Source organism: Periophthalmus magnuspinnatus, chromosome 23, assembly GCF_009829125.3.
Source record: "Periophthalmus magnuspinnatus isolate fPerMag1 chromosome 23, fPerMag1.2.pri, whole genome shotgun sequence".
NCBI classification, from domain to species: Eukaryota; Metazoa; Chordata; class Actinopteri; order Gobiiformes; family Gobiidae; genus Periophthalmus; species Periophthalmus magnuspinnatus.
In genome coordinates, this window is record NC_047148.1 from 12,788,749 (window position 1) to 12,807,638 (window position 18,890).

General features: G+C 39.3%; 1 protein-coding gene across 1 annotated transcript in view; it reads right to left on the bottom strand.

Moving 5' to 3' along the window:
- ptn (pleiotrophin) overlaps positions 1–14,489 on the bottom strand; it is a 34,670-nt gene extending 20,181 nt beyond the window's left edge. Inside the window, exon 1 of the mRNA XM_055231853.1 lies at positions 14,327–14,489. The gene's annotated coding sequence lies outside the window, so the exon portion shown is untranslated. The remainder of the gene's footprint in view (positions 1–14,326) is intronic.
- Positions 14,490–18,890: the final 4,401 nt, after the last annotated feature.

Below are 18,890 nucleotides of genomic sequence, written 5' to 3' on the forward strand. Positions count from 1 at the left end.
GTCAGTTGAGCCTTGTATCTCACGTAGTAACAGCAGACAGCAGTTACACTCCTCCTCAGGACTTATACATTGATTCTTAGATTAACTGCCTACATTTCCCCATAGAGTTCAGGGATTATACTCAACTACAACTAACTGGTACACAGTCGGACCTAGTTACCAGTAATCCCAAAGGCTTTCCCTATGCATTGTACACCAGATAGATTTTACAATATTCCATTTTCCCGTTAAGGCATCAGTGCTTCTAAGCTCTCTTGATCTGAAACGAATTCAATTAGATGATACTGAAAATGTGTGGCATTGACATATGTAGCCACAAAGGAATCATGAGCCAGTGCACTCTGAGGATGCCCACACAATTTGTACATTTTTATGGGAAAAAAAAAAAACACTGAATAATTAAAATGTATGAAAATGCCATAAATGCAGATATGAAAGAGAGGTCAAAATATACTCTGTTCTAGACACCCACATGGTTTGAAAATGTGTCAATTTAAGTTCGCCACCAGCGCTCCTCACACAAGAGACTGTCGATGTCAGCCAGTTGAAATGTATAAGACCTGAGAGCTGTGGATTTTAGATATTCGGCTGTACCCTGAGGAGGTTGGCACGAGGTACGTCACGACTAGTTATTTTTAGCCAATGCGTAATATAAATAAATAAATACATACACACATACATACATAGGAATCATGTAATAATAACTAATAGTAAAAACTAGCTCTTGAGAAGTGCAAAAATAAGTGAAACATATACATACATATACCACGTTTGCAGCACAAGTCAGAAGTATAAAAGCTGACAGTCCAGATAAATAAAATGTCCCACATGTGTCATAAAATAAATGCTACAAGGATGTTGCAGTACGTAACTTTTTCTAGTTTGTGTGCATGGAGATGTTCCACAGTATGGCATCTAACATATCTATCTCCATGGAGACCGCAGCAGGCCAATTTACAGATCTGTTAGAGAAAAACCCAGAATAACAATGCATGTTTTCAAGGTATTTTAGCAATAAAAAACATTTGTAATAAGATCTAGTTCATGCTATATTGAGAACCATTCCAGGAAAAGCAAGCCAAGTTGCTCTGATTGGTGATTTGGTGGTGTTTCGGTTCTCAAGACAATTATCCAATCAAAAAGCATAATGAGCCTCAACAGTTTCTAATTTGGGTTGCCAGTTTCAATGCTAAAATCCTAAAAGAACTCTTTCTAAATCATGAATCAGTGCAAGTGCAGCCTCTACTGCTTAGTGAGTGAATTCTGGAGGTTCGGAGCTTTCACATGAAGCATGGCCTGTCCAGATAGACTTTTGTATAGACAGAATATTGTATTGCTCCTCATGGGGAAACTGCTCAGCCTATGTCCCGTACACTGAGAATGAGTAAAACTTGTGTGTGTCCTCTATATACAGGATTATGCACTGGCAATGCAAGTTCAGCTGTCATTGTAATATCTTTGTTAAAACTGTAACAGTGCAGGATTCTTATTTCAGTGTAAAATCTCTATCTGAGAAACTACTGTGATCGCAGAATCTCTCTCTCTCTCCAAAAAAAGTGTAGAGAAGATAATGAAGTGCTATTGTCTCATGTCAAAAAGCAAATACAGTGAATTTGCTTTGTTTTATTGGAGCATATTGAGCTTCTTCCTCGGGCCAATGGAACAAAACTATGGATTACAGCAGCTTCACAAAGGTAAACACAAGCTCACCTCACATCGCACAAGAACAATCCTGCTCTCAGTGCCAGCTCTTGAGATGAACCACACTCTGTGAAGTCTAAAATAAATATTGATTTTAAAATTACAATAATAGTAAGTTGTAGGTTCAATCGCTGAGTCGTCAAAACCTCCTCCTGCGCTGTTGTAGCTTCCTCCCATCTGTAAAGACAGTCAAATCATCTCTGAAGTGTTTACAATGTTAAAAGTATAAGGAAAAGAGTAGGGGGTGGATTAATATTCACTGAGTGCTGCTCCAGAGTGGACAGAGCGTGGAGAGACAAGGTTTTTGCAGCAGCTTGCACAACACTGTTCTGTGTCTGTCTTCGGATGGGGATTCGTTCTTCCTTTCAGTTATTCTGCTTAAACACTTCGGACACTTGGTCTACAACAGTCTGAAGAACAAACAGAGGCTAGGTAAAGGCGAGGGAATCTTCTCCAGTTGTATTTGTCATATGTTTGTTTTTACCAGGAGACAAAGTTAAAACAGGTAGTGCAACCACAACAACAAGGTTATGTATAAGTGGAAGTATTTGGTGTGCATTTATCATTTTGGATTTAGGGATGGGACAATACAATAACAGTGTTTATCGTGATAAAAATAAATCATTCGTGGGACGTTATACAATCATGAAAATCGCCAACAAAGATAATCGTTATTGTTATTTCATCAGAATGTCCAGAAAAAAACAATGTCTGGATAACAGTTATAGCAAACTAGCAAACTACAACACTTCAAACCCTCTTAGTCTTTAACGTAGTTTAAGACCAGACTGAAAACCCACCTCTTCTCCCTGGCATTTAACACTAGCACTAGGATATCCTGGTGTTTTATTGCTCTTTTCCTTTGTATCGTCTTATGTTTGCTTTTTATTGACTTTTATGTGACGCTGACTTTTATGTGAAGCACTTTGGTCAGCTGAAGTTGTTTTAAACGTGCTAAATCAACACGGAGCCTCTTGATAGTTTTGAAATGATAATGACTCATATCCATAACATTTTTAAACTATCAGCAACTTCAATAATTATAGTGATATAATCGTAAATAATCAATAATACACCAAACTTCAGTATCGTCCCATGCCTATTTGGACTCGGACCAAAAAAGTTTTCTGCAGAGCACGGTCCAACAAAGAAAACATACTTTTAAAATACTGAAACTATCCTGCACACAATTTTCAGAGAGAGAATGATACAAAGTTACAACTGGATTAGAAAAGTCTATCTTGTTTTCAGCTCAAATATCTAAGTTTGAGCTCAAGCCGTGTTCAGCAGACAGCGATGTCACTGCGACCACTGCGTTCTGGTGGCAGGCATACAAATAAGAAAAGCCTGTTAAAGTATTTTGTATATTATTGTAGTAAATGAATATATATTGAAGCTTATTGATGCCTTTTATCAGAGGTAATGGACAAATGCTCAGGTCTAGGCTCACCTATAATAGAGCGCTTGAAGCCTTCTGCAGCCGGCGCACATAAATGAGTGGTGAATGCTCTAGGCTTATATAGACGGGTGTATATGCAGGAAATAACCGAGTTTATCTGAGATTATATTTGTTGGACCTTCCCTTTGATCATTAACTTTATTTCTATACAGCCGCAGGTGGGTCTCTGAAATATGGCTTTGTAGAGAAGCGATGATTGGACTTTCTACCTTCTACACTAAGAAATACACAGTTTATTTGAATTTAAGAGTCAGTAGAAGGCTCTCCTAATCTCCCCATTACAGTCTGACCTCTTGTATATGTCACTGTGCTGCTTTTAATGACACGACTCCTCTCTCACATCACTATCGAACCGCCCTTTGCACCTCGGACAATGGTCTTAATGCATACTTTAGCTCATTGCCAAACAACACGTGTGTCTTTGTTTCATGTGACTCAATGTCGTATTGATTTCCTGCACATTCTCTGGCTCCAATGGACAGAATCATATCCCCGGTTCCCTCTTTTCGCAGTGACCTTCAAATTATGGTGTTTAAAAGCTATTTTTTCCCAGTGCAGAGCTGTCATATTGAGTGAATGGCCTCATCAAGCAGCACACTGGCCTCTACTGGGCAAGAGATGTTATTGCTGGAGGAAAAGGGGAAATAGATGTGGATTTAGGGCCAACAGACAGACTGGTTAAATGTGTTTTTTCTCTCTTGGAATGAAAGGTGTCACCAAAATCTGTCCCCTAGCTAAAGTGGCAAGTAGCATGGGGCACAGCAGTGATTTAAAAATGCTATCAAACTAGAGATGGGATGTTCATGATCAATGGCATTGTAACATGAAAGGTTTGAATTGGATCTTATTTTTGAAAACAGACTGCTTCCTTTTTATGTTTTTTTTTTTTTTTTTTTACAAAAATTTGCGGTGAACAAACTTTAGAAACAACAGGAAAGCAGATTAGGCAACATGACTTGACAGGCTTTTGCACTTTAAAATGTATTTGCATGTTTTTAAATTGAAAGTCAAAGGTTTATTTAGATGACATATTATTTCAAAGGGTAAATGTGGTCTACGTTATGTTTGGAGCAGATTTACGAGATTAATGACCAGATCCCGATGATCCAGCTCCCATGAAAGAGCAAAAATTCTCACCACTATAAACGTCTATGATTGAAACAGGCATTGAAGTGAACAGGAGATAGAACAAATCCATGGTGGTGGGTACAATTCCTTTGCAGACTGTGCAGGTCCCACTGGCAGCCCACAGTACAGGGCTTCAATGCAAAAACCGTCTTTAGCTCAAAAATCTATACTATAACTATGTATAACAATGTTTTTTTTGTTGTTTTTTTTGCAAGACACAACTACAACTTTGAGAATGAGCCAATAAATAACTTATTTTAAAATGGTTAAAACAGAAATGCATCAAGTGGGGTGCCAAGACTGTCACTTTGTGCCAGTCCCAAGCTAAGATATATGAGGGTTTTTATGACCTCATCAGCACACTGTGTCTACTGGGGGCAAGATGGAATTACTCAGGGAAAAGGCAAAAATAGATTTGGTTTTAGGGCAGACAGAACGGCTTTAAATGTTTTCTCTCTAGATGAAAGGTGTCACCCATATTAGGGGCTTAGCTAAAAATACCATCTATTGTAAAAAATAGTTCTGGGGAAAGCGACAGTGCAACAAAAAGAAATCGCTCTTTTTTTTAGCTGCAAAAACTAAATGTGTTTTCATCTGCCCAAACGGTTCCAGTGACAGGCTTTGAATCACCTGCCTCATCTTTGCCTAAATTGCTCAAATATGTTTGAAGCTGATCAAACAGAAAGGTTTGTGGAGGCGCGCGGGCAGCAGCTTCCCCAGTGGGCAACTGAGGATCACACATAAAAACAGTCAAAGAACAAAGGCTTGTCAGGACTGTTAAAGACGCTTGGCCCACAGTCACTCCAAATAAAATTCACTCACTTGAAAAACCCTTCAATGTAAAGCTTCACTCACTCAAATGTCAAAATATGACTTGATTCATTGGAAAGATACAGTAAAAAGCCAACATGCACACTCACTGAAAAGTATGCCATCGCAGACATAAGATTTGACGACTGGTAGTTTTGTTTAATTAAACTGGATGGGGTGGAAGTGCTGATGGCAAACTTTGTTTGGCTTTTTACTTCTGACTCAGCTATTCATCTGTAAATGATGTGCTATAGCAAGCTAATTAGTTATTTCTAACTGAATAACTTAAGCACAGAAAACATTCAAACATTATGAAGTCACCTGTGGTGCTGTTTTTAGTTTTTTTCCTCTGAGTAACCACAGCAGATCATGTCCCTAAGTCCTCCTCTGAGTTTTTATAGCAGAAGTCATACACAATCTGACACAACCTTCTTTCAAGGGTGATGAAGAGTCTTGCTCAAGGGCACAGTAAAAATAAGATATGGTTGTAGCAATTTTTCAGGCATTAAATAAATCATTGTCCTTCCCTTTTTTCACTATAACCTGTTTAGTTTTGGTAGAAAATACCAAACAAAAGATGCTATTTTTAACTGGCTTTCTGTAGCCTGGAATGATACTGTCACTCAGCAGCACTCTGGCAGGCTCAGCCCTCAATGACTCAAACATTGCTTGTGAAAAGACCAGATGCACTATATGTATTCCCACACTTAGACTCAGCTGCCTCAGAACCGCGTCGCAATTATTTACCGAGATTGGCCGACAGTGGAAGATTGGACACTCCTGAACTGTCAAGGACACGGCTTTAGGTCGAAGCAAATCTTTCTCTTTTATTGCTCTGTGTTTGAGGGCATTTCCACATAGTACACTACACACACAATTCATTCTCTTTATCTAACACTAGCCTCAGACATGCTGTAAATTACTTCTTCTACATACAGACGCATCCAGGCTTCACATTTTCTGCAAATTATTAAAAAAAACACGGGACTCAGCAACTTTGTTTGAAGGTTAAATGAACACCTGTTTTGGAGCTGTTCTGGCAGACCATCAAACTCTTCAAACAAACTTAATAAAGCCTCAAATTACCCTTGGACACGTAACGCCACAGATGACTAACACTAAGAAAGAATCACACCTCAGCATAAGCCTAAAAGCAGACAAAGCTTGCGTAGCGATAGAACAGATTTACACCTGTCCACACTATACTGGCTAAACATACTGCACCATTATATTATTTTGGTATGTCGGGGGTGCAACTTAATCTTTAACCTTGATCCAAGCATGGCCTAGAGAGCTGAGTGGGTTATTTGGACGGGTACTTGCAAGTGTGGGGTGTGCAGCATGGTTTATTTATTTGTTTTTGCATTTTAGAAATTGCGTTAGTTATGTTGATTAGCATTCTTTCTGCCATACTGGGAAAGCATTATTAATGTAAGTACGAAAGCCTATTTAATGCTTTTAATTACTAACAGCACATTACCAAGCATGTATTTTTGTAAATGTGTATCACAGTTGTCCTGAAGCCACCTCTTTGGGTAGCACTGTTGCTCTACAGTCATCCAAATTTTAATCTATACTTAAATTTACACCCCACCAGAATAGGCATCGCAAAGCACATGATGTCTTTGTTAGATTACAGGCCTTATTTAACCATAAACGCTGACACACATTTCATAAACCAGTCTATATGGTCAGAAGAGACTGGGAAGCGCTACTGTCTAAATGCCAGGTCCTGATAGCTCGAGGGGTGCTCTGCTGTGGGGCGGGTGGATGGCGGGGTCACGGGTAGTGCAGGGGGCGGAGGCTGTAACCCCGGGCAGCAAACTTGGCCTTTCAACTTGCCACAGAGCATTAGAGCCATGAGAGGAGACACCAAGGTCTTCATGTGAAAAACAACATGGATGGTGGAAAACTGACGCAATGTTTTAGTGTAATGTGTTAAATTTAAGCAGTGTGGTGAAGATAGAAGCAGACAATTGTGCCAGAATAGTGCAAGACTTGATGTCAGCTTATCCAAAACACTCATGTTACCAAGTTGTCCCCACCCCCCAGTAAAACTTGGGTAGAAGTTGTGGTTTGTTTTAGTCACACACTGAGTGTCCAGCTACGCTCTGATAAAGCAGAATAAATGGAGAGATTTGTATTAACGGGGTATCTGACATTACAAACAGATCAATAGTCAACTCAATATGCAATTATGTAAATGACTGCATGTGACCCACAGTTTGCTGGTTACATGGAGGAAAAGGACAGTGCGGCAGCAGTAGCTCAGTAGGTGGAGAGTTCACTCCCTACATATACAGGAATGATGAAGTAGTCATTGCAAATAGGTTTCTTCATCTAAAATTCTTGAAGCGTAAAACAATAAAGTCATCCAAGAGAGCACTTTGTCAACTTTCAACTGTGTTGTTACTGCTAGAGATTTTGCCATAACCCTTGAATCTTCATAGTCTGCTCTGTTTTATATTCTATTACAAATATGTAGGTACAAACCACTTGCCGGATGTAGCTGTATAAATTTACATTGATCTTGTTCTCTGTGGAAGTGGCCCTATGCTGTGCAGTCCTCTTGTCGGGAACAGCCTGTGCACTGCTGCTGCACCAGCCCTCCTAACCTCTGTGTGCTCCAAGCGCTCCAGCTGAGACAAAGGCCGAGCCACAGCTCTGACCTGGTGTTTATGGACACAGGAATGTGATCTCACAGTGAGCAGACACTGGCTCGCCCACTTCCCCCTCTGCACTTGTTTGTTTGGACAGACCGGCTGTCTCTGCACACGCTCTATGTGGAATACTAATGTATTTGACTAATCATCCTGGCTCGTCTCTTTTCACTCGCACTCATTTTAATCAATTGCACCTCTGCCACTGAGTGGATAAAATGACAGATTTCTATCCTTTGTTAAAATAATTACCTAATACTCTGTCAATGTTTACTCAGAAATTGCATGCACATGTTTAATAAAAAGGAAATCTGTTGAATAAAATTACTTATTTATGCTTTTTTTCTTATTATCACAATCACAACTATGCCAATCAAAGTCATGTTTTTACTTATATAAAAGAAATGGAATAATCTTACAAAAACACATGGGTTTAATGGCATGGCAGATAAGCCCAAGTTACTGTTGTTTGAAATCAGAAGACACCAAAACTATAGACACCAAAACATTTTATCAAATTATCATTTTGAAGATATTATTAAATAATCAACATCAACAAAAGATGCATGCGGGAGGTTATTTTGGGTTATATTTATCTTTACATAATAAATATAAAGGTTTTATAAAGAAAAAACGGTGATTGGCAGTCTACGAGCCTGACAGAGGACACGAGAAACACCCATTCTGGTATGTGGGCACAAAGCAATCAGCCTATCTAATCCTGTCACCACCAATCACTTTTTTACATTAGATTTTTTGTCACACCTCGAGGGAAAAACATTAAGACATCCTCGAGCTGCAAAAACTGTGGGTCAGATTAAAACCTGCTGTGATTTATCCAAGGATTAGCCGCCGCCCCCTTTGGCATTAGGAGTCTGCGTGAACTGTGTAAAATAATTTGAGTATTAAGCATTAAAATCTGCCCTTCACAGCAAGCAGTACCCAGCGTTTGTCCTCATAAATAACAAGTGAAAAAGCTCCGGCTAACTGTGGCTAAATGTTCTGCATCAGATAAACAAATGTACTCTTTTAATGTGAGTGGAACACTCTGAAAACACCGGGGCCTTACAGTAACCTGCGCAAACCATTCCCACCATGCAAGTTTATCTTAATTTGTTAACAGCACCATTAGCAATCCTATTAGTGCTGGGACAGAAAAAGAGACATGTCCCACAGCAATGGCCGCAATCAATGTAACTTTCCATTCAGCATCACCAACCATATCACAGGGGAGTAAGCTAATGGGGAGAGAGGTCACTATGCAAATAACAAGCTTTTCTCTTTGCCTTGCCCACTCTTCATACCAAATGTGATCCACTGGTAATAGTAGTAGATAATAGATTGCCCTGCAAAGGAAACTGGTTTGCAATGACTAAAAACACTTAACAATTATAATATAAGTAGTAAAATATATAGTATAGTAGCACTGGCCAATGTATTCGCAAAGTTCTCTGCATGCACCAATAAAATATTAGATAGACTGCTAAGAGCACACTGGCTACAGTCTGTTATTCAAACTCTGAGAAACATTACGCTCAGTTATCAGGGGAAACTTCCATTCTTGTTTGCGTAGTATTTATTTGATGTGCGGTAATATGTCTGTGTATGTACAGGCTATGGAAATGGCTATATACCCGGATGCCCTTCCACTTTGCTCTGTATTTATCTGTACATGAGACTGTGTTGTCTGAGTAACACACAGTTTCCCAGTGTGAGCCCCCAATACTAGTTCTTCACCTTAATGGAGGAAAGAAAAATACAGCACGATACACCAAACTGCACCAAGTGCTAACAAGCCGGGTCTGAGGCCACACCTCAAAACAGAAGTGCAACTGAGACCACTTAATAATAATAAAACTCTAGGGCTGTGTTCATTATAATAGTGTATTTTAATATGGTCTGTAAATGGAAAGTTCCTCATTTAAAGTATCCAGTTAAATAAAAGTGTGTAAGGTACAAAGGGAGTCCTATATGTGGCACTACACTTAAAGTGTCCTCAACTGGCCAGCAATTACAATATTCCACATCTTTTCCCAATTGGCCTTTTCAGTACACACAATTAGATCTAGAACCAACAGCAACAAGAGACAACAAGCAATTAGTCCAAGTCCAGTCCATGTTAGCGGTTTATGGGGCACAACTTAATTTACAAAATGAATTTACAAAGGCTTCACTGAGCAAAGATAGCTTTATTATTTTACCAAACTACCTCTAGACAGGCTCCAGCCTTCTAGCATTTTGTCACATCCACGAGTACAGACTTCTTTACTCAGAAATGTAACCCACTTTTCTTCCTTTAATCATTAGCAGGATGCATTCTCACTCAGCATGGCTCCGCCTGGCTGTTGCTCAGATGACATGTTGTGTGAGCAAGACAACATCATCAGTTCATTAGAGAAATACAAACAGTAGCCTCTCCCCTGCGCCTCTCACTCCAAAGACTGTACACACACTCCTATTGGCAGGGAGCACCCAAAGGATCCTCATTCCCTCTATGCTATTTGCACAACATGTCGACAGTATCTTGGTACAAATCTCCTGTTAACAGCTGCTAGTGTAGTAACAAATCAGCAGCACATTAAGACCTATTATGTTTACAAATCCAGCTCTGAGGGTTATGTGTGTGGGAGATGTTGGGTCTAGCTCAGCAGACAGCATTTAGAAAATATGGAGATATATATCAAGATAAATGAAAACAATTATAATGATATAAAAAAAAGGATCTGTCAATCTTCAAAGACAATGTGAAATTTAGAGGAGGATTTGTCATTGTAAAGGTCCAACGTGAAATTAGCCTCTTTCCATGGAGATGCAATTGCTTTACCGGGAATGTTCCACAGCATGGCTTTAAACAGATCGATCTCAGTGGTAACAAGCTGGTGACGCCACCAACCGATTATTTGGAAAATTTGTGGTGGTGGCAACACAGCCTATTTGTGAGCAATCACAATAAAACCAAATGACATAAATGCTAAATAGTCAAGTGCAATGCCATACTCTGGAACATTCCAGGAAAAGCAATAACATCATGCAAACAAGCAGGTGACAAAACCTCCATTAGAAAAGTTACATAATGCAACTTTAAGCATATATATATATATATATATATATATATATATATATATATATATATATATATATATATATATATATATATATATATATATATATATATATATATATATATATATATATATATATATATATATACACACACACACACACACACTTACTGTGTATGCATCAGGGGAGGAGGGTAATTCTTGCTGGCCATAAGAAAACATTTTAAAAATAGCATTCATTTCACTACGTGTTCACCTGATTGACTGATTTTGATTATTTTTGATTGAATGCTTTTTTATTTTGAGCATATGCAAAATGTCTACTTTTTAATGTACATAGCATATATGCATTAAAACATATATTAGTTATATATTACTACACAAAGAAAATACACTGTTGGCTCAAAAGATGTAAACAACCTGCCTACTTACAGTAGTTCACAATATAATTTAAACTGAATGTTGTTGCTAGTTACTGAGTCTATAAGCATTTCCATATCTGGCAGTTCATGGATTGTACAACATAGTATCTGATGCCCTTTGCCCTCTCTCTTTAGTGACCTCCCTTACGAGGACACATAGCTGCGTGCCTGTGTGCGTGTGTGTCTGTGGGTGTGTGGGTGGGTGGCTGTGTGACTGAAGGGGACACTAATGAGTGCACTGATTTTCAACCGCAAAGCCTTAGGATATCATTAACTGAGCCACTATATGAAACATCACATCAGGCCGTCAGTCAGATGATCAGAGAGGATACTTTTTCACACACAGAATATTTGAGCAAGAAAAAAAAAAAAAAAGCAAACACCTTTGGAGAGTTAAGAAACCAGAAGTAGAGAGATACAGTGCGATCAAAAACTAATTAAAGTGCACTGCATATAAAAGGTTACAGGTAACAGGACTATTAATTTCTCTAAAACATAGTTAATAACATTATATATATATATATATATATATATATATATATATATATATATATATATATATATATGTGTGTGTGTGTGTGTGTGTGGGGGGGGGGTGTGTGTGTGTGTGTGTATATATATATATATATATATATACACACACACACACACCCCCACACACACACCCCCCACACACACACACACACACACACACTACAGGTATTGTCCCATCAAACCAAGTAATAATTAAACATGAAAACCTGTCATATTAGCACAAACCTAAACCCTGCATATTAGAGCATATGTGATTCGTGGAGGACCAGGGAACATGCTCTGGTTGGGGGCTTGACTATCTGAGCATGACTTTGATTGTTTTGGATTTTTTTTGCCTTTCCTGCAATGTCAGTGGAGTGGTGCCATATTCACATTTGCATTACCATTTGGTATTTCTACATACATTTCTCATGGACTGACTGTGTAGCCTGAGGAGCACATCTGTTTACACTGATGCAGCAAAAGCAACGGTTTTATATAGGTCTGTCACTTTGTTGAATAATTATGGTTTTATGCTGTAATGGTTTATCTGACAGATTAAGCTTAATCTGTGTTGGCCCTGGGGCTACAATGTGGTGCAAGGTAGTATTTTATGTTAGTCGTGGATTTTTTAAATAAACATTTTCAAAATATCTGAGGATGTCATTCATCTTTTAATTTTTTTTTTTTTGAAGTGCTTCCACCAAAGCTTCAACCTCATATAATGACATTTGCACCTTAAATCAGTATTGCTGTACAATCTTTTGATTTGAATGTGAATAATTACTGGCCCAGGGGAATCTTCCGATCAATAAAGGGATCAGGGCATGGTAGACAATGGGAATAGCTGAGCTAAAGAGTATGTCTTGGTAAATCTTTTCAACATGCCAATAAATACATTTTTATAGCCGTCATGACATTTAAGACGGTGCAATATTTTTTCAAGGCATATTTCCTGGCATTCCTTTCTCTACTTTTTCCTCCCATTCTTCTCCTTCTCTTTTCTTATGGAACCCCCTGGACCTCAGCTCCACTGATTCTGTTCACTCCAGATATGAGGGGTCAGAGCGTACCCCACAAGAATAAACCAGCCACTCAATGAGGGCTGCACTGATGTCACCCCCCTAGCCCTTCTTTCTCTGCTGCTTCCCTGTGCCCTACAGACCAGGAATGGGTCTATTCACGCACACATCCCTCCCCCCTTGGAGCTGCACCCCTAACAGGTCAATTCTCTGCCTTATTGCGCTGCTCCGCCTTAAAGAACTGAGGACACACTGGGAAATGAACTAGCTTTGTGCTTGGCCGTGACATATAGAGGTGATCACGTGGTAGAGTCTGTGGGGTAAGTGTTTAACAAGAGAAAAGGGCAGATTGTGTAAAATGTCTCTTAAAGTGGTCCAAGTGGCCATCCTATAATGAAAATGCCTGCACCACAACTTTTAAAAGATGTTTTCATGAGTTTGGCCCCACTGGCGGCCCTCCAGTCTAATCACATTGTGTCCTGTCCATAGCTGCTTTCTCAAGCTCATCTCCACCTCTGTTTAATCTTCACAGACTCTTTCATTAGGACCACACCATGTGCTGATTGTGGACAAATGGAGCGGATACCTCATTTTGAGCTAGAATGAGCCGGGATGCTTTGTCTGACTGAGGAATGCCCATAAGCCCATAAGACAGAGAGGACCACTGTTTGGACCATGGTGGGCTGCTATACCAGGACGGGACAGAGCCATGGCAACGCAGCAGCAGGTCTGCTGGGGTATAGCGCTGGTACAATACGGTGGCCTGGGGTTTGTCATTCCAGTCAGGCCTGACCCAAATCAGCACATCCTGGGAACCACTGGCCTTCAACCCACTCTCTGCACTGACAAACTAAATAGGCTTGTATTATTTAGCTGATAGCACCAACAAACAAAACATATGGACGTTTGAAGTCTAATTACTGAAAAATGCTTGTGTTTATAATTCAAGACCACAGCCCGTAGCCTATGGCTGCTCATGAATAGGATTTTTCACTTGTTTACGCAGTATGTCTACAAGCCACCTCCCATCTGCACTGCCTCTACGCATTAAATGCTCAAGTCTACGCATTGCTTAATAATCTTTTATGTTTTCATATGGATATTATCTCCCATCAGCAGCTGCGGCAAAATCTGCTTTAAATGAGAGAGCAACTAATAAGTTATTAGAAGCATGTCAACAAAAGTGTTTTTTGCTGTTGTAATAGTCACCAAAAGCAACACATTAAGACAAATGCATTAATGCAAATTAGACTTTTGAACACCAGTGAAACTTGTGAATGAACTTTCTCAACTCCAGAAAGTACAGACTTTCTTACAGTGAACTTTAGAACATATTTTTTCCACTGGCATTGTAAGTTGTAAACATAAATGAATATGAAGTATAATCAAAGGAACCTTGTACTCAAACCACCAAAGATGCTCTCAGACTCCACACTTGAGTTTCTCCGGCTGCAATTAAGGCTTGAAACCTTTTTGTGTTCACCTGGCCGCCCAAGCGTGCCCTCACCACATCTCTACCATGTGAATTATGAGGAGGAAAAACACTTACTTTATTACGGAGGTCTGGTAGTTGTATCAGAGTTTGGAGAAGTAGTTTTTGTGAGCTCTTTTCATCTGCACTTGTGCCCCTCTGCTTCAGCCTCTCCAAAACTATTTGTGTGTGTGCAGTGCGGTCCCTGTGTACTCCCTCCGTGTCAGTGTGTTGTATTGAGTGTGGGAGAGACTTTGGTTGGCTGTCCAATGCAGTTTCCTGACTCGTGATCAAGAGCTCATTACCCCCAAGGTCACTCCTGGGACGTCCTGCCTAGCACTCAGCCTCACACCAGAGACAACATGTGAGATGACGAATGGAGAAGACGGGGGGAGCAGCAGAGCCAAAGTGCCAGTGAGTCTGTCGGGACAGACAGAGACATATTAGGCCAAAGAAAGAATTCAATACATTTTAATAGTAAGAATAACAGAACTCAAACTGACCACTGTTCGAGGAATGGCTGTCCATCTTCACAGTTATATAAAATATGTTGTTGATCCATGGAAAGTGCCTTCACACCAATCAATATATATTGACACACACCAGCTGGGCAGGGTATTTGTTTTCAGTGTTTTGTTTGTTGTTTTGCCATTGAAAAAAAGCATTTTAAAGATATGTGTTGGTATAAATCATTAGATGAGAATATTGGTTTATAGCGGGACAATTTATAATAGATATGATTGCTACTACAAAGTAATGCCTAAATTGAGTTATGCCGTCTGCAGCAGAATTCACAAAAGAAAACACAGAGAGGACACAATGGCAGAGCTATTGTTCAAAATGTGTGCACATGACTCACTGTGTCAGTTCTGTGACGACTGTCCAGTGAGAACAATGTCTAATGGTGCATGTGGATAATAAGCAATGAAAAGCGTGTATTGGTGTGTGAGGGAGGGTATCTGACATAAAACAGATGCCTAATAAACACATTGCACATTAAATAGTTTATATTATTGTATCCCAAAACAAACAGTCATAATGCCCAAAAAGTAAACAATGGAACATCAGATGAAGTGAAAAGTACATGTTTTAAAGTTTTCGAGGCAGCATTGCTTGAATAGCTGTAGAGCTGATGTTTCTTTAGATATATTGTGTTAATAGACTGTGGATCCTCTCAGTGAGTGGACTAGCAGATGGCTGATAACCCTATAGACTAGCTCTATCCCCGTGCTGCAAAATGGACAGATTACAGCAGCCACAATCAATAGCATGTACCATTAGGCGAGTCCAGCCGACCCACGCACAATACTGATGTCAGAGTGCCCGCTTGCACCACGAGTCCACACACACGCAACCCACCCCGTATTTCACCCCTGAGCCCAGCTTTTATGTTTTGGGTTATTGATTCAATGCCTGGCACACAAGCATTTTCTAATAGACAAAATGCCTCATTGTAGCTTTAGTTCATTATTATTAGATAAGCTGTTTCACTGCCAGGATCCATTGTGAAGGTGCTATTGAGAGTCAATGGGAATGTGATAACAATGTGCTCTGTCAGAGCCGTAATGGTGATTTACAGGTGCAGCATATTCAAAAGCTGTCGGGGACAGAGAGCCAACAAAATCAGTCATTAATGTTGTTTTTCAAAAGTAGTATACCAAAGCCTAAGTATGCTATTAGGAAAATGAGAATGCACCAGGTTATGTATGAGACCCGTGGAAAGGCAAGCCCGTTCACAATAAGAGATATTTTTCAGCAGTAAAAACCTGAATAAATGCAAGATACGTTTCATGTAAAAACTGTGGAACATTCCAAGTAAAGCCATATCATCTCTATGGAGGTGGTGGACCCTCCAACAGAAAAGCTGCACAGTGAACCTTTAAGTAGTATTTTGTATTGGGTTATTATAATATTGTGTTCTGTTTGATTAAATTCTCTGCCATAAACTTGTTTAAAGCTAATGTCTAGACTAGGAATAGCTGGAAATGCAAAATCTTTATCTTTAATTTTATTACTTAGATTTTTTTTATATTACAAACAATGAAGCAACCGTGATCAGTCATCTTTTGCATGATTACTCTCTATTTGTAACCACAGATTGCATAACAAATTGAGAGATGTTGAATCAGTATCTAATGATCGCAAAAGACAAAATTTCCTCTGAACCCCATGATTTGAGAGTGGAGTTAAAGAAACTATTTTTGTTAGGAAAGATAGTCCTTCCTTTAACAGGAATGGGGGCCTGAGACGCAATCTTTCACAGATTCCATCCTCAGACCCAAGACAAACAGAAACAAAGAGAAGAATACAGGGTCATTAAAGGTTGAATAGAGTCATTAAGGCTGAAAATGGAGACAATAGCTTTTTACAGTTTTAGTGTAGATAGCCCCTGACTTCAGATAGATATGAGGCAGTGTCCACCAGCACTGACCAGAACTGAAGAAGGCTTGGATGAGCAGAGAAATGTCTTCACGCCTACAATGATTTGTCCAGTTGACAGATTTTTTTTTGCTATGGATCAGACCTCGACGACTGAGGGAATACACAGATATCTAAGGGATACACATAAGAAAAAAATAAGCTAATGATCTAAATGACTGTGGTTTGGTGTAGATCAAAATCATGGTGAAGGTAAAAAATTAGTCATCATCCATATGAACAATGTGTAAGATCATTGTTCATTGAATGATGAATCACTGAATCAGAGAAGGTGAGCCAATGAGAGGTTTTACTTTGTACAGTAAATGACAACACAAAATAAAAAATCATTTATTTAACTTTTACTTCCAACCCACATTAATAACCCTTTGTCTCTGTTTCAAATGTGTGACAGTGCTATTCTACATGTGGAGCATCACATTTCATTGCTGGAGTGTTGTGCATCAGCTCTACTGATGGCCAGTAATTAGTATGACTCATACCCCCCACTGATCACATACACCCATGTCCCACTGCTGCCATCTTAGATTCAATGCCATTAATAATGGATTTTATCCATTTGCAGACCCTCCCTCCCTCCCCCAAAGCCTGCATACTGGCAGTAGGTAAGGGTTGTATACCATGAAGAAGTTGCTACTTTAAATATATTGCAATATTTATATTACTGCTGCATGCACCTATATTGAACTGAATAAACTACAAAGACATGATATTTAATGTTCAAACTGATAAACTTTATTGTTTTTATGCAAATAGTCACTCATTTTCAATTTGATCTCTGCAACATGTTCCAATAAAGCTGGGACAGGGGCATGTTTACCACTGTGTTATATCACCTTTCATTTTAACAACAATCAATAAGTGTTTGGGAACTGAGGACACTAATTGTTGAAGCTTTACAGGAGGAATCCTTCCCATTCTTGCTGAATGTACAACTTCAGTTGCTCAGCAGTCCAGGGTCTCTGTTGTCGTATTTTGATCTTCATAATGTGCACCACATTTTCAATGGGAGACAGGTCTGGACTGCAGGCAGGCCAGTCTAGTACCCATACTCTTTTACTACGAAGCCACGCTGTTGTAACACGTGCAGAATGTGGCTTGGCATTGTCTTGCTGAAAAAGACGTTGCTTGGATGGCAGCATATGTTGCTCCAAAACCTGTATGTATCCTTCAGCATTAATGGAGCCTTCACAGATGTGTAAGTTACCCATGCCATGGGCACTAACACACCCCCAGACCACAGATGCTGCCTTTTCAACTTTGTGCTGATAACAATCCGGATGGTCCTTTCTCCTTGGCCCGCAGGACACGACGTCCCTGATTTGCAAAAATTATTTGAAATGTGGACTCGTCAGACCACAGCACACTTTTCCACTTCCATTAGTCCATCTCAGCTGAGCTCGGGCTCTATTGTTGATACAGGGCTTTTGCTTTACATGGTACAGTTTTAACTTGCACTTGGAGATGTACCGACGAACTGTGTTAACTGACAATGGTTTCCTGAAGTGTTCCTGAGCCCATGTGGTAATATCCTTTACATATTCATGTCTGTTTTCAATAAATTACTGCCTGAGGGATCGAAGGTCACGTGCATTCAAAGTTGGTTTTGGGCCTTGCTGCTTACGTGCAGAGATTTCTCCAAATTCTCTCAATCCTTTGATGATATTATGGACCATAGATGATGAAATCCCTAAATTCCTTGTAATTGTACATTGAGAAACATTGTTCTTAGACTGTTGGACTATTTGCTCACACAGTTGTTCACAGTGGTAAACCTCACCCCATGCTTGCTTGAGAAAGACTGAGCCATTTGGGGATGCTCCTTTTATATCCAATCATGACACTCACCTGTTTCTAATTAACCTGTTCACTTGTGGAATGTTCTCAACAGGTGTATTTTAAGCGTTCCTCAACTTTCCCATTCTTTTGTTGTCCCTGTCCCAACTTTATTGGAACGTATTGCACACATCAAATTGAAAATGAGTGAATATTTGCATAAAAACATTAAAGTTAATCAGTTTGAACATTAAATATCATGTCTTTGCAGTTTATTCAGTTCAATATAGGTTGAAAAGGATTTGCAAATCATTGTATTCTGTATTTTTTTAAGTTTCAATTCCAATGAAGTGTCCCAGCTTCATTGGAATTGGGGCAGGAATGTATTTATTTATATATCATGGCATTTTATATTTATAACCTTAAT